The sequence below is a fragment of the Mesoplodon bidens genome, assembly GCF_964165515.1.
Source record: "Mesoplodon bidens genome assembly, chromosome: 15".
NCBI lineage: Eukaryota > Metazoa > Chordata > Mammalia > Artiodactyla > Ziphiidae > Mesoplodon > Mesoplodon bidens.
Genome location: NC_138171.1, coordinates 80,842,337 through 80,868,942, shown reverse-complemented (window position 1 = coordinate 80,868,942; position 26,606 = coordinate 80,842,337). Strand labels below are relative to the sequence as shown.

General features: G+C 39.5%; 1 protein-coding gene across 2 annotated transcripts in view; it reads right to left on the bottom strand.

Annotated features, from left to right (window-relative positions):
• The window catches only part of MACROD2 (mono-ADP ribosylhydrolase 2), a 1,988,024-nt gene that overhangs the window by 933,229 nt on the left and 1,028,189 nt on the right, over positions 1-26,606 (bottom strand). The gene's annotated exons all lie outside the window — the stretch shown is intronic.

Sequence of the window (26,606 nt, the reverse complement as noted above, 5' to 3'; positions counted from 1 at the left end):
GGAAGATGGGTTTTTGTAAATAGGAAGAAAAAGATAAGCACAGAGCAGAAGAGGCTGCCAACTCCTTTAACCCAAGGAAATGGTATGGGATAAAGGAGAGATGGGTGGAGGGCAGTGAAACTACTCTGGTGAAACTTGCAAAATAGGCTGGCAAGAGACCACTCCTAGCTGCATCAATCCCTGTGGGCCAGTAATTGTTTCCAAATGGTACAAAGGGTGAGATACTCTTAGGTCCTGTGATTTTCACAGGCACCAGAAGACATTGATTACTCTAGTTCCTGAGGATTTTAAACCTTGGAGGCCTTCACATAGGGTGGAGTTTGATACACACACACAAAACCACATACTTCACACCAAATCTATTTTACATCTTTTCCATGCCCAGAATGAAAATGTGGGTGTTCTATCATGTCAGTGCCTAGTCCTCTAAAAAGAAAAGAAAATCTAAGCTCTCCTGTTTGACGGAAGTGATGCCAAATTCTCTCCCAAAATGGCGGCATCTCTAACAAAGCAGTAAAACAAAAGAGGAAATTAATTTTTAAAATAGAATATCTCACCCACAGTTTGGAAGAAAAGATCAACACAGTTCCCTCAGAAACCATAAATGCATCCCAAACACCACTGACTCACTCTACACCTTAAACCCTTCAGATGATGAATTCAAATGTCCAAGGATTGTGAAACTGCTCTATAAAACGAGAAGGGGAGTTGAGATTTACTTCAGAAGGAATTTCCTTTGGGACTGAGGCTACATGCTTCAGGAAGAATTCTCCTCAGTTTAGGAAACGCTGGCCATAATCAAGGTTCAGGGCTTCCAACCAAGTACACCCAGTAATAGTTCCAGTCACAAGCTCACTTGGCTTAAGAAGTTGGGTTCAAATTAAACAGTTTTTTGGATGATGATTCTAGAAAGACAGCTAAGCCTTACATTAGTATATCTTCCATTTTTGGTGCAACATAAAATGGTGTCTGTCAATTCCTGAGAGATCTAGTTTGGGTAGGAATATCCCTCACTGAAATCACCACAAAAATTAAAATGTATTCTTTTGGGGGTAGTTTCAGAGTCTTTTGAATAAAAGCCATTGACTGATACTTCACCAAGGTTTCATTCCAAGGGTCTTGATTCTGGGGCTAAATAAGGACAAAGAACGAGACAGCAACAACTTCACATCTCCGTGCATGAAAGACCGTCATCCAGTTAACGTGGAGTGAGGAGGATTCACTCTGTGGAGCCAATTCACAGGGAAGATGGTGTCAAACCATCGAGAATATTCAGGGTACTGCTCAAACACTGAATGCCCTTTCTAGACTACATGCAATCTATTTCCTCAACTGCTAGATCCTTCTTTAAAAAAATTATAATTGTTATTTTATTGTGGCAAGAACACAACATAAGTTCTATTCTCTAAACAAATTTTAAGTGTGCAATACATTATTTGCCTGTTGGATCCTTCATTTTTCAGTCACTATACATGATATGAAGATAACACTCAAGGCCTCAAAGGCCAATCCCTAATGACCTTGTCTGTATCTTGGGACACACCAGTAAAGACAGACCCTGCGTAATGGGAACCATGCTTCACTGATCTTCAGTCGTTCTCAGACAACATACCTTGGTTATTTGAAAAGTAATGTACTTCATTATGACTTTACTTCCTCACATAATTGATTATACAATTTTTGACAACGCCCAAACATGCTGGAAGATGAGCACTGAGGGGGTGATGGTCATGGATGGGAGGCATGGTGAATGGCATCCAGAACACATGCTTGAGATTCAACCAATTCTCTAGGTTGAGCAAATGAAATGGGAGAGAGAATTCGTTTTTGCAAGAAGAAACAGTCAGATAGCAAAGTCAAGAACTGCCCATTTGAAATCTTGACACTTCCTGAGTTCTAAGATTGATTTCATTTTAACTGACCCTAGAATGTGTGTGGAAGAGACAGAAATCTTGTAAAGGACCATGTTCAGTTTTATGTTTCAAAGGAAATATTATACAAACATCAGCTTATTTCTTTTTGCAATCCTGAAACAAAACCTCAACTATGTTCTTGTAACAGGAAAATAGGCAATAGAGTGCTTTATAATGCAGCTAAAACTGGCCCCAGAGCAAGGCTAAACCCACCAAAGTTTCATAAAATCTACTCCTCAGCTGTGGATGTTCTTTTTTATGTTTTCCTTACATCTTTCTTGTCACCATGATTCATCCACTCTTACATACACAAACTCCATCTCCAATGTGTTCCCAACTATAGCAGTATTGAATGCTATTTATATTTTTTGAAATGTCAACAAGGCACAAGCAGAGAATCTGTCAGGACAGTTTTAAAATTGTCATTTTAGGACTTCAGTGAAAAATCTGTCAGTTCTAATTTAACAAATTAAATTAACAAAAAATGCTTTACCATAGTTGACATGGTGTCAAGGACATTGCAATGAAACATGGATGGTCTTATTTTAACTTCCTTATATCCTTCTTCATAAAGAATACAATCTGGGGCTCCCCTGGTGGTGCAGTGGTTAAGAATCCACCTGCCAATGCAGGGGACATGGGTTCGAGCCCTGGCCTGGGAAGGTCCCACATGCCGCGGAGCAACTAAACCCGTGTACAACAACTACTGAGCCTGCGCTCTAGAGCCCTCGAGCCACAACTACTGAAGCCCGCGTGCCACAACTACTGAAGCCCACATGCCTAGAGCCCATGCGCTGCAAAAAGAGAACCCACTGCAATGAGAAGCCCGCACACCGCAACGAAAAGTTGCCCCCGCTTGCCGCAACTAGAGAAAGCCCGCGTGCAGCAACAAAGACCCAACACAGCCAAAAAATAAAATAAAATAAAATAATTTAAAAAAAAGAATATAATCTGAACTTTCACATATCATGACTCAATACAAGAGGGGAGAATCGTAATAACACTTTTTACACAGACTTTTACAACGAAGGAGAGAAGATCTGTGTATCAGAGAAGTGAGTCAAAAAATCACAATTCCAATGACAAACTACATTCCTCTCCACTTTTCAGTGCTTATTTTTAATTGTATTCTGGAGCTCTCATTCCCTTTAAGATTCCTCCTTTGTCTTTGATATATCAGTCCAGGAAATACATCTTTACACACTCAACTTTGAAGATCAAGAAAACCTGCACCACCAATTGCTGTTTCCCTTCTCTCTAAGAAATTAGAAAACCCACTGCTGAGACCCATCCTGTACTTGGATTTTTTTTTTTCCAAATCAAAAAAAAAGTTATGTTTTTATCTCTGCCTACAATATACATACATCTTGATGATTTACCCTTTCTAAGTATCTTCTTTATGAGACGCAACCGAAAAGTGTAATCCTGCTTAAAATTAAGAAGTCCTATCATTTCAATTTCATTAAGAATTATCCTGAACCCCTGGATGCTTTGGGGACATCACCTGGAGCAATTAGTGATGGGAAGGGTCTTTTAGAAAGAAGGCCAGAATACAACCCAGTGAGAAAAAGGAATGTTTGAGGATGTTATGTCAGGGCTGTATGAATTCTATGGCTTCAGTGAAAAGAATCAAGCTCATTTTAAGCAGAAGAGAAATTTCTTTGAAGAATCTAGTGGAAAGCTGAAGAAGCAAGACTGGCAAAACAGGAGGTAGGGAATCTTCAGGAAAATTGGTAGCAAGAGCGTTTCAAGGTAAAGCTGCTGGGATGACTAAGCTTTAAATACATCTAGCCTCTTTGCCATTCTTCTCAAGATTCAGATTCCCAGGAAGAAACAACAGACTGGCCTACATTGGCTCGTGTGCCTTCCTTTTGGCTGGAGTGAACCAGGTGTCTTAACTGGCAGTACCATCAGGCAGAATCCACAGAAGAAGGAAAAACGTAGGAAACCAATATAATTACATAAAAGGGACAAGCAGAGAAAGGAAAGAGAATGCCAAGAGTGTGTCTGATTGTACTGGTTTTCTCTTGCTGTGTGACACATTGCCACAAATAGAGTGGCTTAGAAAAACACGTTTATGGGCTTCCCTAGTGGCGCAGCGGTTGAGAGTCCGCCTGCCGATGCAGGGGACACGGGTTCGTGCCCCGGTCCAGGAAGATGCCACATGCCGTGGAGCGGCTAGGCCCGTGAGCCACGGCCGCTGAGCCTGCGCGTCCGGAGCCTGTGCTCCGCAGCGGGAGAGGCCACAACAGTGAGAGGCCCGCGTACCGCAAAAAAAAAAAAAAAAGGAAAAAAGAAAAACACGTTTATCATGTCCCAGTTCCTAAGGGTCAGGAAACTGGGTTCTTTCCTCAGGGTCTCACAACTCTACATCAGAGTGTCGACTGGACTGGTTTCCTCTCTGGAGCTTGGAGGTCTCTTCCAAGGTCACATGGCTATTGGCAGGATCCAATTTGTTGGGGTTGAGGGACTGACTGTGGTCCCTACTCTCCTCCTGGCTGCCAACCAAGGACCACTCTCATCTCCTGAGGCTGCCCCTTCCTTGACACGTGGCACTGTCACAACACGGCAGCTTCGAGGCCAGAAGAATCTCTCCTCTAGTTCACTAAGTGGCAGTCTTTTTTTTTTTTTTTTTTGCGGTATGTGGGCCTCGCGCTGCTGTGGCCTCTCCCGTTGCGGAGCACAGGCTCTGGACGCGCAGGCTCAACGGCCATGGCTCACGGGCCCAGCTGCTCCACGGCATGTGGGATCTTCCCAGACCGGGGCACGAACCCGTGTCCCCTGCATCGGCAGGCGGGCTCTCAACCACTGCGCCACCAGGGAAGCCCAAGTGGCAGTCTTATACAATGTAGCCTAATCGAGGGAGTGAGACTCCATCACCTTCACCATATTCCATTGGCAAGTCACAGGTTCTGCCTGCACTCAAGGAGAGGGGTTTATTCAAGGGCCTGACTCATTGTGGGTCACCTCCCAGTGTGTCTGCCAAATTGGGGGAAAGGGTCTCCAAATGGGATCATTCGGGAAATATCCCCCACACACACACCTGCACACACTCACACAGACACACACCTCAAGACTGCACAACTGGTACCTATCCACGAGTTTTCAGCTCGACTCTCAGGGAACCTTTCTTTGCATGGCAGGGACAAGCAAAACACATAAAGCAATGACAATCAAGTGCCAACTTGTGCTGGAAGCTTTCTGAGTCTGGGGCAGATCAGACACACAATTCACAGCTATCATACCCCATCGTTAAACATGCTGAGTAGTGCCTGGCAGAAAACAAAAGCAATCGTTTTACAAATAGTTGAGCTTCTAAATGCTGACATTATGTCATTTGTTTTGACACTTCAAAAACGCCGACATTTCATCATATTTAAAGTGTACTGAAAACAAACATGCCCCTTCATTCAACATGATTTTGAGGAGCAAAGGAAGCCTATTATTTGTAAACATCACAAACCATGTGACAAAAATGTTGGTTAAACTGATACACAAGGCAAGTATCAGATCAGCTGCATATGGCATTGCTACAGTATCAGTGCTATTTCCTCCTCTCATTCATCATTCCAAGGCAACTCTGATGCAGTCAAAAAAGCACTGATGTAAACACGGTGCAGCCACTGTGAAAAACAGTATGGCAGTTTCTCAAAAAGTTAAAAATAGAATGAACATATGATCCAGAAATTTCATTTCTGGGTCTATAGTCAAAAGAATTGAAAGCAGGAACTTGAATAGATATTTGTACACTCACGTTCATAGCAGCATTATTCGCAATAGCCAAAAGGTGGAAATAGCTCACGTGTTCATCAACAGATGGATGGAAAAACAAAATGTGGTATATACATACAATGGAGTATTATTCAGCCTTAAAAAGTAAGGAGATTCTGACACATGCTACAACATGGATGAACACTGAGGCCATTATGCTAAATTAAATAATGTAGTCACAAAAGAACAACTGTCTTATGATTCCAGGTATATGAGGTCCCTAGAGTGGTCAATTTCATAGATCCAGAAAGTAGAATGGTGGTTGCCAGGGGCTGGGGTGAAGAGGGTAGGGGTGACTAGGGAGTTGTTCTTTAATGGATATAGAATTTCAGTTTGGGAGGATGGGAAAAGTTCAGGACATGGATGGTGGGGATGGTTACAAAACAGTGTGAATGTACTTAATGCCATAGAACTGTTAAAAAGGTTAAAATGATAAATTTTGTGTTACATGTATTTTACCCCAATTATATATATATATATATATATATATATATATGGAAATATATATTAGGAATAATATTAGGAAATATAATATATATTATATATATATTATATATATATATATATTAGTCTTTGCTGCTGGTCCGTGGTACTGAGCTTTTAAAACACTTGTAATTTACTAAGTGATAAGAACACAGGGAGTGTCTCTTTTTCTAATATTTGGTTTTGACCCTGTCCCTGACAGAGAGCTCTTAGAATCCTTGTAAAATCCCTAAGTGATAAGAGAACCAGGAGCATCCTTTTTTTCTAATGAGGTGACTCTGGGTGGGCTCCTGGCTTCAGGCTGGGGGCTGGTCACCCAAAAGACAAAGCCATGAATGAAAGCTTGGAATTTCAGCCCTCCCTGCCATTCTCCAGAGAGGGGAGAGGGGCTGGAAAGGGAGTTGTTAATTGATCATGCCTATGTGAGGAAGCCTCCATAAAAATCCCAACAGTAGGGGATTTGGAGAGCTTCCAGGTGGGCAAACACATGTACATGGGGCGGGGGGTAACACACCCCGACTCCACAGGGAAAGAAGCTCCTGTGCTCCTGGACCCTCCCAGACTTCACTATATGTATCTCTTCATCTGGCTGTTTATCTCTATCCTTTATCATATCCTTTCCTAAACTGGTAAACGTATTTCCTTGAGTTGTGTGAGATGCTCTAGCAGTCATCAAACCTGAGGAGGAGGTTTGTAGGCATATAGGACATAAGTTATGAGTAGCCAGAGACATGCTACTTAGGATTGGCATCTGAGGTGGGGTGGGAGGCATCTTGTGGGACTGAGCCCTTAACCTCTGGGATCTGACACTATCTCCAGGTAATGTTAGAATTGAGTTACACTGTAGGACACCCAGCTGGTATCACAGAAAATTACTTAGGGAAAAAACCCCACACATTTGGTGACCAGAAGTGCTAGAAGTGAGTAGTAAAGGACACTCCCAGGGGAGAAACACACAGTATGGAAGAACTGGGGTTTTCCCAATAGAGAAAGGAAAAAAGTTTTTTCCATTACAAGTAGTTTTCAAGCAGTTGCTCAGACAAAGAACTCCTTTATCAAATTGTAAAAAGTAGTAAAAGACACACTAGAGAAATATAAAAAGTATCTGGAATATGGCCAACTTAAGTCAGCCAAGTGACTTGGGAGAGTTAGTTTAACACTCTAGGACTCAACTTATCTTCTGAAAACTGGGTGAAATGACATCTACTTCCTAGGATTATTGGGAGGATTAAATGAGCAATGGAGAGGGGCTGAGCACAGTGCCTGCACATAGTAAGCACTCAATAAATGGAGGCTGTTATTAGAGAAATGATAAACACTCATGAGAAAGCCAATGAAAGTTGAGTATCAGTGCCAGCAGTGCTCTCAGGATCAGGGAAGTGAGTTTTCCTCTCAGATCCAACTGAACACTGCTGGAGAGCCCCCAGGAGGGGATGATGGAAGCCTCTCACCTGCGTACTCGGACACATAGCCCCCTCGCAGAAGGGAGAGTCAGGCCACGTGTTACGTGCTTATATTTTCTTCCGTTGCATAGTCTGCGTGAAAGGCAGGAATGTTGACACCATGTTGCTGTCCCTTTGGGTTTTCCTCAAAATAGGCTGAAACATCCCACTATCCAAAAACGACTTCCTCTAAGGACAATGGAATCTGTTCCCACACATTTTTATCTTCGTCCTGTTTCTAAATCTCTTCTTATTGCTTCCCCACTTCATCCTCACTCAACCCTTAACCAGCTTCTGGCCTGGGTGCTGATTCAAGTATTAGAACAGATTCATCAAATTGTTTGGCAATAATTGGCGCATCTTCTCCCTGGCACAAGTCTTTCTTCAACTTGGTGTCCCCAGCACCAGCGCAAGGCAGCCAGCAGGCCCTTGACAAAAGTTAATGAAATCATGAATGAAGTAACCAAGGAGGAAACGATCCTTCTAGTTCATTTCTTTATCTGAAAGGACACACAGATCATCACAGGTCCTTGCTCACCTCTCTTTGGAAACCACTGTAACAGGGTATCAGCACGATAAGCCCAGGGGACACAAATTATTCCCTGGAAGACAATTAGATGATAGCAGATGGAAATGGCACTTATTTTCTCAGGCCACTAGAATGTCATTTTGCAATTTGGAACGAGAATCACATCCAAATCTAAGGCTTAATCACCATCATGTTCCTGTCACATTCTGAACATGGCTTATTTCAGCTCTCAGCAAACACATTCTCAAAACGTGTGCTTCTTGCGTCTCTGCTCTGCAGTCCCCCAAAGGCAAAAGAGCAAGAAGACTTTGCCTTTGTGAGAAATACTATTCACACTGAGTTCTTTTCAGAATTTGGGCATATTTAACTTAAACAACTGGTCATTTTTTTTCTGAATGATTGGGTATTCCAATTTTTCCCTCTAACTAGGTCAATGGCAAACTTTCTGAGAGCATTCAGCAGGTGACTGTGCATGTATATATGCAAATATCCAGTCACTGCAGGCTCGGAGCATTTTGTACTCATTTACTTTCTTAAAATTCATATTCTTTGTTCAGCTGCTTTTCCTAATCCCCTGCCTTAGCATCGCAAATTCTGCCATTTATTTCAGTCTCTGACTCCTACAAACGACATATCTCATTTTGTTTGCAATTGTCCGCTCTTCCTTGGGCACAGTCAGGGAGAGGAGGCTGCCATCTCTTTAGCTTCCTACCTCTTCCACATTAAGCACTGTCAGCAACCCTTTAAAAATAACTGATTGGACAATCTATATCCTGTCAAGCTGTTTTCCCAATAGATGCCTAGGTAATTAAAATCACCTAGTATATTCAGTTCTCAGTCCTTGAATAATTCTTCTAGTTGTTAAGGCAACGTTTCATTGACCTTCATTAAAATGACAGAAGACTCAGATCACAGAGTTCCTTAGTATGAAAATCCTGGAATCTATCATTTTCACTTTTTTGAATCTCTTTTTTTTTTTTTTTTTTTTGTATGATCTAGCCAGCAACCTTTTTCTGTAAAGGGCAGGATAGTAAGTATTTTAGACTTTGTGGCCCAGATGGTATCTGATGCAACTACTTAACTCTGCCATTGCATCATGAAAGTAGCCACAGACAAGATGCAAATAAAAGGAGGTGGCTGCGTGCCAATCAAACTTTATTTACAGAAACAGGTGGTGGGAAGAATTTGGCCCACAGACTGTAGCTTGCTGATCTCTGATCTATATAATCACTGTGCAGACCAGGACTTAAAGCAGAGAAGCCTGGGATGGGACCCTGGTTCGGCCACTGTGTATCCTCAGGCTAATTATTTAACCTCCCTGACCCTGTTTCCTCCTCTGCGCAGCCGATCTTGAAGGACACAGAGAAGAAGGTAGAAAAAAGGCCAAATCATGGTGGGACTATCATTCTTTTCCGAGGGAATTTGGGTGTTGCAAAAGGTTTTTACCTAGTGGGTTACATCATTCAAATTATGCTTCAAAATTCTTTTTTTTTTTTCTGGTTCAAACACAGGTAATAGAGAGCAATTAACTAATTAAGGGAGCAATACTAAAAGAAGGGATATGCCTCAATAGGATGGCATGATGGAACCTGTGAAAAATGATGAAGTTCTAAACTAGGAAAATGGCAGTAAAATGGAAAAGTGGTTGATTCTAAGAATACCTAGAAGGAAACTAGAAGTAAAACGAGGCATGGTCAGGGCAGCTATCACCAGGTACAGAACAAAGCCACCTGTATGAACAGCCAGCAATGCAGCAGGTGGGAAGATAATGCACAGTGTATTTAAACATCTGTAACTGGCCAAAATTAACGCACTCAGAAGTGACACTCACCATTGTACTTCCCAAGGTATTAAATTCTACACAGCCATTCTTACTCTATCAATGTTTGCCAAAGCATGAGAGAATATAACAACAAAAAACAGCCGTAGCCATCCTTGAGCCATTGCTTATTATAAGCCAGGCATTATTACATAAAATTTTTACCTAAATTCTAAGAGCACAATAATGTCACATCACTTCTCAGATGGGCACAAGTGAGCACAGGAAACAGGTAACTTGCTCAAGCATCACATAGCTAGGAGGTAAGGAGGCAGAAATTCACTCTCAAGAATGGATGAGTCCAAAGCCTGTGTTCTTTTTTTGTTTTGTTCTGTTTTACCTGTGTACCACTTGTACTACTATATTTTTATTGAGTTACAGTTGATGTACCATATTATATAAGCTACAGGTGTATAATATAGTGATGCAAAATTTTTAAAGGTTATACTCCATTTGTAGTTATTATAAAATACTGTTTATATTCCCTGTGTTGTAAAATATATCCTTGTAGCTTATTTTATACATAATAGTTTGTACCTCCTAATCCCCTACTCCTATTTTGCCCCTACCCTTTCCCCTCTCCCCACTGGTAACCACTAGTTTATTCTCTATAACTATGAGTCTGCTATTTTTTGTTATATTCACTAGTTTGTTATATTTTTTAGATTCCACATATGGTGATATCATACAGTATTTGTCTTTCTCTGTCTGACTTATTTAAATAAACATAATACCATTCAGTTCCATCCCTGTTGTCATAAATACACCCCACTGTTTTCCAGGATATGGCTGATTTTAAATGCTTGTTTTCAAGAGTCCACAGGACATGTCTGCTTACTTCACTGTTGTTTCCGAAATCCTGCAAGATGAACCTGGACACCAATTAATTCCATAATTTTAGTTAAGTTATTTATTGTCTATTGGCCTCTATTTGCCCATTAGCAGGTCTTTGGCTATTCCAAACAGTAAACCACCACATGCTCATCATATTAAAAATAGAGGGCTTCCCTGGTGGCACAGTGGTTGGGAGTCCACCTGCCAATGCAGGGGGAGTGAGTTCACATCCTGGTCTGGGAGGATCCCACATGCCACGGAGTGGCTGGGCCCATGAGCCATGGCCGCTGAGCCTGCGCGTCCGGAGCCTGTGCTCCGCAAAGGGAGAGGCCACAGCAGTGAGAGGCCCGCGTACCGCAAAAAAAAAAAAAAAAAAAAAAAAAAAAAAAAAAAATTATCTTGTAAATAGTAGGAAAATAAAGGTTAGGCAACTTATTTTGTTGTTTCCTCAAACCGGAAAATGGAAAAAAGGATGTAAAAAATAGGATAGGAAGTAACAATTATCTCTTTTAGTAGAGTAAAAGTGTCATAAGTCAGAAACAGAAAGAACAGCCTCCAAAAGCGTTAAGTCAGATGGACAGTATACACTGTTTAGCCTCATTGACGTAATCACAATTCTCATTCAAAAAAAAATGAAGGAAGGAGGAGGCCTTCAAGATGGCGGAGGAGTAAGAGGTGGAGATCACCTTCCTGCCCACAAATTTATCCAAAATACAATTACATGTGGAACAACTCCTACAGAACTCCTACTGAACGCTGGCAGAAGACCTCAGACTTCCCAAAAGCCGTGTGGTTGACAGAGTCTTGGTGCTCTGGCAGGGTGTCAGGCCTGAGTCTCTGAGGTGGGAGAGCCGAGTTTAGCACACTGGACCACAAGAGACTTCACTGCCCAATGTAATATCAATTGGAGAGAGCTCTCCCAGAGATCTCCATCTCAACACAGAGGCCCAGCTCCACTCAACGAACAGAAAGCTCCAGTGCTGGACACCCCATACCAAACAACTAGCAAGACAGGAGCACAACCCCACCCATTAGCAGAGACGGTGCCTAAAATCATAATAAGTTCACAGACCCCCAAAACACACAACTGGACGTGGTCCTGCCCACCAGAAAGACAAGATCCAGCCTCATCCACCAAAACACGGGCACCAGTCCCCTCCACCAGGAAGCCTACACAACCCACTGAACCAACCTTACTACTGGAGGCAGACAACAAAAACAACAGGAGCTACAAACCTGCAGCCTGCGAAAGGATACCCCAAACACAGTATGTTAAGCAAACTGAGAAGCATGCAGCAGATGAAGGAGCAAGGTAAAAACCCACCAGACCAAACAAATACAGAGGAAATAGGCAGTCTACCTGAAAAAGAATTCAGAATAATGATAGTAAAGATGATCCAAAATTTTGGAAATAGAATGGGGAAAATACAAGAAACGTTTAACAAGGACCTAGAAGAACTAAAGAGCAAAGAAACAATTATGGACAAAACAGTAAATGAAATTAAAAATTCTCTAGAAGTAATCAAAAGCAGAATAACTGAGGCAGAACGGATAAGTGACCTGGAAGATAAAATAGTGGAAATAATTTCCACAGAGCACAATAAAGAAAAAAGAATGAAAATAATTGAGGACAGTCTCAGAGACCTCTGGGAAAACATTAAAGGCACCAACATTCAAATTATAGGGCTCCCAGAAGAAGAAGGGAAAAAGAAAGGTACTGAGAATATATTTGAAGAGATTATAGTTGAAAACTTCCCTAATATGGGAAAGGAAATAGTCACTAAGTCCAGAAAGCGCAGAGTCCCATATAGGATATATCCAAGGAGAAACTATCAAAAATCAAAATTTAAATTTAAATCAAAATCAAAAATTAAATAACAAGAAAAAAATATTAAAAGCAGCAAGGGAAAAGCAACAAATAACAAACAAGGGAATCCCCATAAGGTTATCAGCTGATCTTTCAGCAGAAACTCTGCAAGCCAGAAGGGAGTGGCAGGACATATTTAAAGTGATGAAAGGGAAGAACCTACAACCAAGATTACTTTACACAGAAATGATCTCATTCAGATTCAATGGAGAAATTAAAACCTTTACAGACAAGCAAAAGCTAAGAGAATTCAGCACCACCAAACCACCTTTACAACAAATGCTAAAGGAACCTCTTTAGGCAGGAAATACAAGAGAAGGAAAAGACCTACAAACAAACCACAAACAATTAAGAAAATGGTAATAGGAACATACATATCAATAATTATCTTAAATGTAAATGGAATAAATGCTCCCACCAAAAGACATAGACTGGCTGAAGGGATACAAATACAAGACCCATGTATATGCTGTCTACAAGAGTCCCACTTCAGACCTAGGGACACATACAGACTGAAAGTGAGGAAATGGACAAAGATATTCAATGCAAAAGGAAATCAAAAGAAAGCTGGAGTAGCAATTCTCATATCAGACAAAATAGACTTTAAAATAAAGACTATTACAAGAGACATAGAAGGACACTACATAATGATCAAGGGATCAATCCAAGAAGATATAACAATTGTAAATATTTATGCACCCAACATAGGCGCACCTCAGTTCATAAGGCAAATGCTAACTGCCATAAAAGGGGAAATTGACAGTAACACAATCATAGTACGGGAATTTAACACCCCATTTTCACCAATGGACAGATCAACCAAAATGAAAATAAATAAGGAAACACAAGCTTTAAATGACACATTAAACAAGATGAACTTAACTGATATTTATAGGATATTCCATCCAAAGACAACAGAATACACTTTCTTCTCAAGTGCTCATGGAACATTCTCCAGGAAAGATCATATCTTGGGTCACAAATCAAGCCTTGGTAAATTTAATAAAATTGAAATCATATCTAGTATCTTTTCTGACCAAGACGCTATGAGACTAGATATCAATTACAGGAAAATAAAAACTGTAAAAAATACAAACATATGGAGGTTAAAAAATACGCTACTAAATAACCAAGAGATCACTGAAGAAATCAAAGAGGAAATCAAAAGAACCTAGAAACAAATGACAATGAAAACACAATCGCCCAAAACCTATGGGATGCAGCAAAAGCAGTTTAAGAGGGAAGTTTATAGCAATACACTATTACCTCAAGAAACAAGAAAAATCTCAAGTAAACAACTTAACCTTATACCTAAAGCAATTAGAGAAAGAAGAACAATAAAAAATAACAAAGTTAGCAGAAGGAAAGAAACATCAGATCAGAAATAAATTAAAAAGGAATGAAGGAAACGATAGCAAAGATCAGTAAAACTAAAAGCTGGTTCTCTGAGCAGATAAACAAAATTGATAAACCATTAGCCAGACTCATCAAGAAAAAAAGGGAGAAGACCCAAATCAACAGAATTAGAAATGAAAAAGGAGAAGTAACAACTGACTCTGCAGAAATACAAAGGATCATGAGAGATTACTACAAGCAACTCTATGCCAATAAAATGGAAACCTGGAAGAAATGGACAAATTCTTAGAAAAGCACAACCTTCTGAGACTGAACCAGAAAGAAATAGAAAATATAAACAAACCAATCACAAGCACTGAAATTGAAATTGTGATTAAAAATCTTCCAACAGGCACGGAGCGCCACGGGCTGCTGCAACGTCACGCCGGCCTCTGCCGCCACAGGCCCGCCCCACACTGCGCGCCCCTCCCTCCCCTCAGCCTGAGTGAGCCCCCCGAAATCAGTGGCTCCTTTAAACCCGTCCTGTCTGAGCGAAGAACAGACGCCCTCCGGCAACCTACACGCAGAGGCGGGGCCAGGTCCAAGGCTGAGACCCGGGAGCTGTGAGAGCAGAGACAGGGAAATCTCTCTGTGCAGCCTCGGAGGCAGTGGATTAAAGCTCCACGGTCCATTTGATGTGCCCTGCGTCTGTGGAGTGCATGAATGGACAGCGAATCATCCCAAATTGAGGAAGTGGACTTTGAGGACAAGATTTAAGACTTTCCCCCCTTTTCCTCTTTTTACAACGAATTATTCCAAATTAAGGAGTTGGACTTAGAGGGCAAGATTTCAGACTTCTCGCCCTTTTCCTCTTTTTACAACGAATTATCCCAAATTGAGGAGGTGGACTTGGAGAGCAAGATTTTTGATTTTTCCCCCTGCTCTCTTTTTGTGAATGTGTATGTGTAATCTTCTGTGTAAGATTCTCTCTGTATAGCTTTGCTTCCACCATATGTCCCAGGGTTCTATCGGTCCGGTTTTTTTTTCAATAATTACTTTCTAATTTTAATAACGCTACTATATTTCATACTTTATTCTATTTTACTTTACCTGCTCTTTCTTTTTTTCCTACCTTCCCTTCCTCCCTCCCTCCCTCCGCTCCTCCTTTCCTTCTTTCTTTTTCTTTCCTCCCTCCCTCCCTCCCACCCTTCTTCTTTCCACTTTCTTTTTCTTTCCTTACTCCCTCCCTCCCTCCTGTCTTTCTTTCTTTCTTTCTTTCCATCCTCCCTCCCTCCCTCCTTTCTTCCATTCACTCTTCCTTTTGCTTTCATTCCTCCCTCCCTCCCTCCTTTCTTTCTTTCTTTCTTCCATCCTTCCTCCCTCCCTCCCTCCCTCCTTTCTTTCTTTCTTCCTTCCTTCCTTTCTTTCCCTCTCTCTTTCTTTCTTCTACTAATTCTTTCTTTCTACTTTTTCTCCCTGTTATTCTGAGCCGGGTGGATGAAAGGCTCTTGGTGCTGCAGCCAGGAGTCAGTGCTGTGCCTCTGAAGTGGGAGAGCCAACATCAGGACATGGGTCCACAAGAGATCTCCCAGCTCCACATAATATCAGGCAGCGAAAATCTCCCAGAGATCTCCATCCCAACACCAGCACCCAGCTTCAGTCAACGACCAGCAAGCTACAGTGTTGGTCACCCTATGCCAAGCAACTAGCAAGGCAGGAACACAACCCCACCCATTAGCAGAGAGACTACCTAAAAACATAATAAGGCCATAGGCACCCCAAAACACACCACCAGACGTGGACCTGTCCACCAGAAAGACAAGATCGAGCCTCAACCACCAGAACACAGGCATTAGTCCCCCCCACCAGGAAGCCTACACAACCTACTGAAACAACCTTAGCCACTGGGGTCAGACACCAAAAACAACGGGAACTACGAATCTGCAGCCTGCAAAAAGGAGACACCAAACACAGTAACATAAGCAAAATGAGAAGACAGAAAAACACACAGCAGGTGAAGGAGCAAGATAAAAACCTACCAGACCTAACAAATGAAGAGGTAATAGGCAGTCTACCTGAAAAAGAATTCAGAATAATGATAGTAAAGCTGATCCAAGATTCTATTTCCAAGATCCATAATCTTGGAAATAGAATAGACAAAATGCAAGAAACAGTTAACAAGGACCTAGAAGAACTAAAGATGAATCAAACATCGATTAAAAACACAATAAATGAAATGAAAAATACTCTAGATGGGATCAATAGCAGAATAACTGAGGCAGAAGAACGGATAAGTGAGGTGGAAGATAAAATGGTGGAAATAACTGATGCAGAGCAAAATAAAGAAAAAAGAATGAAAAGAACAGAGGACAGTCTCAGAGACCTCTGGGACAACATTAAACGCACCAACATTCGAATTATAGGGGTTCCAGAAGAAGAAGAGAAAAAGAAAGGGACTGAGAAAATATTTGAAGAGATTATAGTCGAAAACTTCCCCAATATGGGAAAGGAAATAGTTAATCAAGTCCAGGAGGCACAGAGAGTCCCATACAGAATAAATCCAAGGAGAAATACACCAAGACACATATTAATCAAACTGTCAAAAATTAAACACAAAGAAATCATATTAAAAGCAGCAAGGGAAAAACAACAAATAACACACAAGGGAATCCCCATCAGGTTAACAGCTGATCTCTCAGCAGAAACTCTACAAGCCAGAAGGGAGTGGCAGGACATAATTAAAGTGATGAAGGAGAGAAACCTGCAACCTAGATTACTCTACCCAGCAAGGATCTCATTCAGATTTGATGGAGAAATTAAAACCTTTACAGACAAGCAAAAGCTGAGAGATTTCAGCACCACCAAACCAGCTTTACAACAAATGCTAAAGGAACTTCTCTAGGCAAGAAACACAACAGAAGGAATATACCTATAATAACGAACCCAAAGCAATTAAGGAAATGGGAATACGAACATACATATCAATAATTACCTTAAATGTAAATGGACTAAATGCTCCCACCAAAAGACACAGAGTGGCTGAATGGATACAAAAACAAGACCCATATATATGCTGTCTACAAGAGACCCACTTCAGACCTAGAGACACACACAGACTGAAAGTAAGGGGATGGAAAAAGATATTCCATGCAAATGGAAATCAAAAGAAAGCTGGAGTAGCAATTCTTATATCAGACAAAATAGACTTTAAAATAAAGACTATTAGAAGAGACAAAGAAGGACACTACATAACGATAAAGGGATCAATCCAAGAAGAAGATATAACAATTGTAAATATTTATGCACCCAACATAGGAGCACCTCAATACATAAGGCAAATACTAACAGCCATATAAGGGGAAATCGACAGTAACACAATCATAATTGGGGACTTTAACACCCCACTTTCACCAATGGACAGATCATCCAAAATGAAAATAAATAAGGAAACACAAGCTTTAAATGATACATTAAACAAGATGGACTTAGTTGATATTTATAGGACATTCCATCCAAAAACAACAGAATACACATTTTTCTCAAGTGCTCATGGAACATTCTCCAGGATAGATCATATCTTGGGTCACAAATCAAGCCTTGGTAAATTTAAGAAAATTGAAATTGTATCAAGTATCTTTTCCGACCACAATGCTATGAGACTAGACATCAATTACAGGAAAATATCTGTAAAAAATACAAACACATGGAGGCTAAACAATACACTACTCAATAACGAAGTGATCACTGAAGAAATCAAAGAGGAAATAAAAAAATACCTAGAAACAAATGACAATGGAGACACAACGACCCAAAACCTATGGGACGCAGCAAAAGCAGTTCTAAGGGGGAAGTTTATAGCAATACAATCCCACCTTAAGAAACAGGAAACATCTCGAATAAACAACCTGACCCTGCACCTAAAGCAATTAGAGAAAGAAGAACAAAAAACCCCCAAAGTTAGCAGAAGGAAAGAAATCATGAAGATCAGATCAGAAATAAATGAAAAAGAAATGAAGGAAACGATAGCAAAGATCAACCAAACTAAAAGCTGGTTCTTTGAGAAGATAAACAAAATTGACAAACCATTAGCCAGACTCATCAAGAAAAGAAGGGAGAAGACTCAAATCAATAGAATTAGAAGTGAAAAAGGAGAAGTAACAACTGACACTGCAGAAATACGAAAGATCATGAGAGATTACTATAAGCAACTCTATGCCAATAAAATGGACAACCTGGAAGAAATGGACAAATTCTTAGAAATGCACAACCTGCCAAGACTGACTCAGGAAGAAATAGAAAATATGAATAGACCAATCACAAGCACTGAAATTGAAACTGTGATTAAAAATCTTCCATCAAACAAAAGCCCAGGACCAGATGGCTTCACAGGCGAATTCTATCAAACATTTAGAGAAGAGCTAATACCCATCCTTCTCAAACTCTTCCAAACAATATCAGAGGAAGGAACACTCCCAAACTCATTCTACGAGGCCACCATCACCTTGATAGCAAAACCAGGCAAGGATGTCACAAAGAAAGAAAACTACAGGCCAATATCACTGATGAACATAGATGCAAAAATCCTCAACAAAATACTAGCAAACAGAATCCAACAGCACATCAAAAGGATCATACACCATGATCAAGTGGGGTTTATTCCAGGAATGCAAGGATTCTTCAATATACGCAAATCAATCAATGTGATACACCATATTAACAAACTGAAGGAGAAAAACCATATGATCATCTCAATAGATGCAGAGAAAGCTTTCGACAAAATTCAACACCCATTTATGATAAAAACCCTGCAGAAAGTAGGCATAGAGGGAACTTTCCTCAACATAATAAAGGCCATATATGACAAACGCACAGCCAACATTGTCCTCAATGGTGAAAAACTGAAACCATTTCCACTAAGATCAGGAACAAGACAAGGCTGCCCACTCTCACCACTCTTATTCAACATAGTTTTGGAAGTTTTAGCCACAGCAATCAGAGAAGAAAAGGAAATAAAAGGAATCCAAATCAGAAAAGAAGAAGTAAAGCTGTCACTGTTTGCAGATGACATGATACTAAACACAGAGAATCCTAAAGATGCTACCAGAAAACTACTAGAGCTAAGCAATGAACTTGGTAAAGTAGCAGGATACAAAATTAATGCACAGAAATCTCTGGCATTCCTGTACACTAATGATGAAAAATCTGAAAGTGAAATCAAGAAAACACTCCCATTTACCATTGCAACAAAAAGAATAAAATATCTAAGAATAAACCTACCTAAGGAGACAAAAGACCTGTATGCAGAAAATTATAAGACACTGATGAAAGAAATTAAAGATGATACAAATAGATGGAGAGATATACCATGCTCCTGGATTGGAAGAATCAATATTGTGAAAATGACTCTACTACCCAAAGCAATCTACAGATTCAATGCAATCCCTATCAAACTACCACTGGCATTTTTCACAGAACTAGAATAAAAATTTCAAAATTTGTTTGGAAAAACGAAAGACCCCGAATAGCCAAAGCAATCTTGAGAACGAAAAACGGAGCTGGAGGAATCAGGCTCCCTGACTTCAGACTATACTACAAAGCTACAGTAATTAAGACAGTGTGGTACTGGCATAAAAACAGAAAGATAGATCAGTGGATCAGGATAGAAAGCCCAGAGATAAACCCACGCACATATGGCCACCTTATCTTTGATAAAGGAGGCAGGAATGTACAGTGGAGAAAGGACAGCCTCTTCAATAAGTGGTGCTGGGAAAACTGGACAGGGACATGTAAAAGTTTGAGATTAGATCATTCCCTAACACCATACACAAAAATAAGCTCAAAATGGATCAAAGACTTAAATGTAAGGCCAGAAATTATCAAACTCTTAGAGGAAAACATAGGTAGGACACTCTATGACATAAATCACAGCAAGATCCTTTTGGACCCACCTCCTAGAGAAATGGAAATAAAAACAAAGATAAACAAATGGGACCTAATGAAACTTCAAAGCTTTTGCACAGCAAAGGAAACCATAAACAAGACCAAAAGACAACCCTCAGAATGGGAGAAAATATTTGCAAATGAAGCAACTGACAAAGGATTAATCTCCAAAATTTATAAGCAGCTCACGCAGCTCAATAGCAAAAAAACAAACAACCCAATCCAAAAATGGGCAGAAGACCTAAACAGATATTTCTCCAAAGAAGATATACAGACTGCCAACAAACACATGAAAGAATGCTCAACATCATTAATCATTAGAGAAATGCAAATCAGAAGTACAATGGGATATCATCTCACACCGATCAGAATGGCCATCATCAAAATACCTAGAAACAATAAATGCTGGAGAGGGTGTGGAGAAAAGGGAACACTCTTGCACTGCTGGTGGGAATGTGAATTGGTACAGCCACTATGGAGAACAGTATGGAGGTTCCTTAAAAAACTAAAAATAGAACTACCATATGACCCAGCAATCCCACTACTAGGCATATACCCTGAGAAAACCATAATTCCAAAAGAGACATGTACCAAAATGTTCATTGCAGCTCTATTCACAATAGCCCGGAGCTGGAAACAACCTAAGTGTCCATCATCGGATGAATGGATAAAGAAGATGTGGCACATATATACAATGGAATATTACTCAGCCATAAAAAGAAACGAAACTGAGCTATTTGTAATGAGGTGGATAGACCTAGAGTCTGTCATACAGAGTGAAGTAAGTCAGAAAGAGAAAGACAAATACCGTATGCTAACACATATATACGGAATTTAAAAAAAAAATGTCATGAAGAACCTAGGAGTAAAACGGGAATAAAGACACAGACCTACTTGAGAATGGACTTGAGGATATGGGGAGGGGGAAGGGTAAGCTGTGACAAAGCAAAAGAGAGGCATGGACATATATACACTACCAAACGTAAGGTAGATAGATAGTGGGAAGCAGCCGCAGAGCACAGGGAGATCAGCTCGGTGCTTTGTGACCGCCTGGAGGGGTGGGATGGGGAGGGTGGGAGGGAAGGAGATGCATGAGGGAAGGGATGTGGGAACAGATGTATATGTATGACTGATTCACTTTGTTATAAAGCAGAAACTAATAAAAAAATAATCTTCCAACAAACAAAAGCCCAGGACCAGATGGCTTCACAGGCGAATTCTATCAAACATCTAGAGAAGAGCTAACACCTATCCTTCTCAAACTCTTCCAAAATATAGCAGAGGGAGGAACACTCCCAAACTCATTCTAGGAGGTGACCATCACAGTGATACCAAAACCAGACAAAGATGTCACAAAAAAATAAAACTACAGGCCAATATCACTGATGAACATAGTTGCAAAAATCCTCAACAAAATACTAGCAAACAGAATCCAATAGCACATTAAAAGGATCATACACCATGATCAAGTGGGGTTTTATCCCAGGAATGAGGGATCCTTCAATATACACAAATCAACCAACATGATACACCATATTAACAAATTGAAGGATAAAAGCCATATGATAAGTCAATAGATGCAGGAAAAGCTTTTGACAAAATTCAATACCCATTTATGATAAATACAGTCCAAAAGTAGGCAAAGAGGGAACTTACCTCAACATAATAGAGGACATATATGACACCCCACAGCCAACATCATTCTCTATGGTGAAAAGCTCAAACCATTTCCACTAAGATCAGGAACAAGACAAGGTTGCCCACTCTCACCACTATTATTCAACATAGTTTTGGAAGTTTTAGCCACAGCAATCAGAGAAGAAAAATAAATAAAAGGAATCCAAATCAGAAAAGAAGAAGTAAAGCTGTCACTGTTTGCAGATGACATGATACGATACATAGAGAATCCTAAATATGCTACCAGAAAACTACTAGAGCTAATCAATGAATCTGGTAAAGTAGCAGGATACAAAATTAATACACAGAAATCTCTTGCATTCCTGTACACTAATGATGAAAAATCTGAAAGAGAAATTAAGGAAACACTCCCATTTACCATTGCAACAAAAAGAATAAAATACCTAGGAATAAACCTATCTAAGGAGACAAAAGACCTGTATGCAGAAAATTATAAGACACTGATGAAAGAAATTAAAGATGATACAAACAGATGGAGAGATATATCATGTTCTTAGATTGGAAGAATCAACAGTGTGAAAATGACTATACTACCCAAAGCAATCTACAGATTCAATGCAATCCCTATTTAACTACCAATGGCATTTTTCACAGAACTAGAATAAAAATTTCACAATTTGTTTGGAAGCACAAAAGACCCCAAATAGCCAAAGCAATCTTGAGAAAGAAAAACGGAGCTGGAGGAATCAGGCTCCTGGACTTCAGACTATACTACAAAGCTACAGTAATCAAGACACCATGGTACTGGCACAAAAACAGAAATATAGATCAATGGAACAGCATAGAAAGCCCAGAGAGAAACCCATGCACATATGGTCACCTAATCTTTGATAAAGGAGGCAAGAATACAAAATGGAGAAAAGACAGCCTCTTCAATAAGTGGTGCTGGGAAAACTGGACAGCTACAGGTAAAAGAATGAAATTAGAACACTCCTTAACACCATACATAAAAATAAACTCAAAATGGATTATAGATCTAAATGAAAGGCCAGACACTATAAAACTTTTAGGGGAAAACGTAGGCAGAATACTATATGACATAAATCACAGCAAGATCCTTTTTGACTCACCTCCTAGAAAAATGGAAATAAAAACAAAAATATACATACGGGACCTAATGAAACTTAAAAGCTTTAGCACAGCAAAGAAAACCACAAACAAGATGAAAAGACAACCCTCAGAATGGGAGAAAATATTTGCAAATGAAACAACTGACAAAGGATCAATCTCTAAAATATACAAGCAGCTCAACCACCTCAATATCAAAAAATCAAACAACCCAATCCAAAAATGGGCAGAAGACCTAAATAGATATTTCTGCATAGTAAATATACAGATTGCCAACAAACACATGAAAGGATGCTCAACATCACTAATGATTAGAGAAATGCAAATCCAAACACAATGAGGTATTACCTCACCCTGGTCAGAATGGCCATCATCAAAAAATCTACAAACAGTAAGTGTGGGAGAGGGTGTGGAGAAAAAGGAACCCTCTTGCACTGTTGGTGGGAATGTACATTGATACAGCCACTATGGAGAACAGTATGAAGGTTTCTTAAAAAACTAAAACTAGAACTACCATACCATATGACCCATCAATCCCACTACTGGGCATATACCCTGAAAAACCATAATTCAAAAAGAGTCATGTACCACAATGTTCATTGCAGCACCATTTACAATATCCAGGACATGGAAGCAACATAAGTGTCCATCGACAGATGAATGGATAAAGAAGATGTGGCACATATATACAATAGAGTATTACTCAGCCATAAAAAGAAACAAAATTGAGTTATTTCTAGTGAGGAGGATGGACATAGAGTCTGTCATACAGAGTGAAGTAAGTCCGAAAGAGAAAAACAAATACTGTATGCTAACACATATATATGGAATCTAAAAAAAAAAAAAATGTTTCTGAAGAACCTAGTGGCAGGTGCAGACATAGAGAATGGACTTGAGGATACAGGGAGGGGAAAGGGTAAGCTGGGACGAAGAGTGGCATTGACATATATACACTGCCAAATGTAAAATAGATAGCTAGTGGGGAGAAGCTGCATAACACAGGGAGATCAACTCTGTGTTTGTGACCACCTAGAGGTGTGGGATAGGGAGAGTGGGAGGGAGACGCAAGAGGGAGGGGATATGTATGTATATGTATAGCTGATTCGGTTTGTAATAGAGCAGCAACTAACGCAACAATGTAAACCAATTATACTCCAATAAAGATGTTAAAAAAATAAATAAACAAAAACAACAATGACAAAAAAAGAAGTATAGATAGAGAGAAATCTTAGAATACTAAAAAATAAATGAAGGGAGTGATAATCAAGAAGGGGATGTTGCATGTTTAGGAAATCATGAATCATAAAGAATTGTGCATTACTGCAAGCTTTTGACAATGGAAATGAAAGATTTACAACTCTTGAGGTTCTTTCAATATTCTTTTGCAAACTCACTTTTAGCTAAATTAAAAATCTTGACAAAAAATGGTGGTTGTGTTTTTTTTCAACTATCAATTGGTTACATGTCAGATCAACTTTCTAGAACTAAATTACTTTTTGAAAAACAGAATTACATCTTTTTGTGGCTTGCTAAAAAAATATCCAGAAATATAATTCTTTTCATACGAGTGTTTGTTTTTAATGTCATAAAGCAGGGAGGAGGTCAGAAAGGGTAGAGGTCAGAAGGTAAACTGTTCACAGTTTATGGTTTCATAAAATGCTGATATGAGAATTCAAATCCCAGGAAAGGTCTAGGCTATAACACTTGTTTAAAAACAAAAACTGAAAAATCTTAAATGTTATGAGTATGAGCAATCTACATGTATACATGTACCTAAAAGAATGCATAAGAGTGTGTGAAATCATATATTCCATATGTATAAGTCATGCATTAGGTGGTACATAATATGTATATTTAGTTATCATATGATACTTAATGTAAATATATTTTCTAAAAAATGTATTTCATATAAATTATTTCAGTGGTTAAATATTTAGTGGTATTGCTATACCAAATATCTATGGCTAAAAAAGGCACATGAAAAGATGCTCAACATTGCTAATTACTAGAGAAATGCAAATCAAAAGTACAGTGAGGTATCACCACACAACAGTCAGAATAGCCATTGTCAAAAAGTCAACAAACAATAAATGCTAGAGAAGGTGTGGAGAAAAGGGAACCCTTCTACACTGTTGGTGGGAATGTAAATTGGTAAAGCCACTATGGAGAACAGTATGGAGATTCCTTAAAAAAACTAAAAATAGAGCTACCATACGATCCAGCAATCCCACTCCTAGGCATATACCTGGAGAAAACCATCATTCGAAAAAATACATGCACCCCACTGTTCACTGCAGGGTTATTTACAATAGCCAAGACATGGAAGCAACCTAAATGTCCGTTGACAGAACAGTGGATAAAGAAGATGTGGTATATTTATACAATGGAATATAACTCATCTATAGCAAAGAATGAAATAATGCCATTTGGAGCACCATGGATGGACTTAGAGATTGTCATACCAAGTGAAGTAAGCCAGACAGAGAAAGACAAATATTATTATGATATTGCTTACATGTGGAATCTAAAAAAAGTGATACAAATGAACTTATCTACAAAACAGAAAGAGACTCACAGCCTAGAAAACAAACTTATGGTTGCCAAAGGGGAAAGGTGATGGGTGGGAGGGATACATTAGGAGTTTGGGATTAACATATATACACTCTTGTATATAAAATAGATAACCAACAAGGATGTACTGTGCAGCACAGGGAAATAAACTAAAATATCTTGGAATAACCTAAAATTGAAAAGAACCTGAAAAATAATATATATATATATGTATGTATGTATATGTATAACTGAATCACTTTGCTGTATACCTGAAACTAACACAACATTGTAAATCAACTATACTTCAATAAAAAATAAATGAATTAATTAAAAAAATAAAGACAAACCTAAAAAAATACATCTATTTATGGCCAATCACTAATAGAACACTTAATTCAAGAAATAGTCATTGAGCACCTAATATGCATCTGGAGCATGCTCCATGCTGGAGATGCAAATGGGAGTGAAACAAGATGGCTCTGCACGAGGACGGCACAACCTGGAAGACATATCAACAATGTAAGCTCAAGAACCACAATCTGGTGTGATGGCTGCAGCTACCAGTATGTGTACAGGCTGGAAGGGGATCTTGAGAAAGAGATCTCAAGGGGGAGGTTTTCAGCCTTGCTGAATTCCACCATTCATAGTTTCTTCTGAGGATTCAAGGTTGGATTGACTGATGAGCCAGGAAAGAGGAGGACTCTATTATAAAACCATCTTGGAATGGTGGAGCCAGCTCACATCACATTGGTCTTGTGCCCTTACATGTAATAGGCATTCACTACATATTTAGGGAATGAAAGCTTACAGAAAAACTGACAATTTTCTTGCTGAGGATCTTACAAAGTGTTGAAATTTACTACGTTATAACATATACAATGTCTACACCTTAAAGTAAATGCCACAAAATTAAAATGTTCAAAGGGAAAAAAAATAAAGCCAATTGATTCACCCAGTGAGCAAGTTAATGGGAGAGTTATATTTGGCTAGGGCAGAGGCATGCTGCTTTACACTCAGAAAGATTCTGGCTCAACATGAGCTGCAGCACTTTTGTTATATGAACTTAAATAAGTTCCTTAACCTCAGGCTTCTTCCTCATTTGAAAAATAGGACTAATAATTAAATATTCATAGGTAGTTGATGAGATGGTGTATATCAAGCACCTGGCACAGGATAGGGAAACCCTCTCTTCCTTCTTTGAATCCGGGGCTTCCTTTAGCGCTAGAAGTTCAGAAGCAAACAACTGAGTAGCTCGCTGAATAATTTGTTATCTTAGAGAAAAATAAGGTGTAGTGCTGGGTAGCTTTTCTTGACAAATTATTAGAGACCCAACATGGCAGCATCCCTGCCTCTC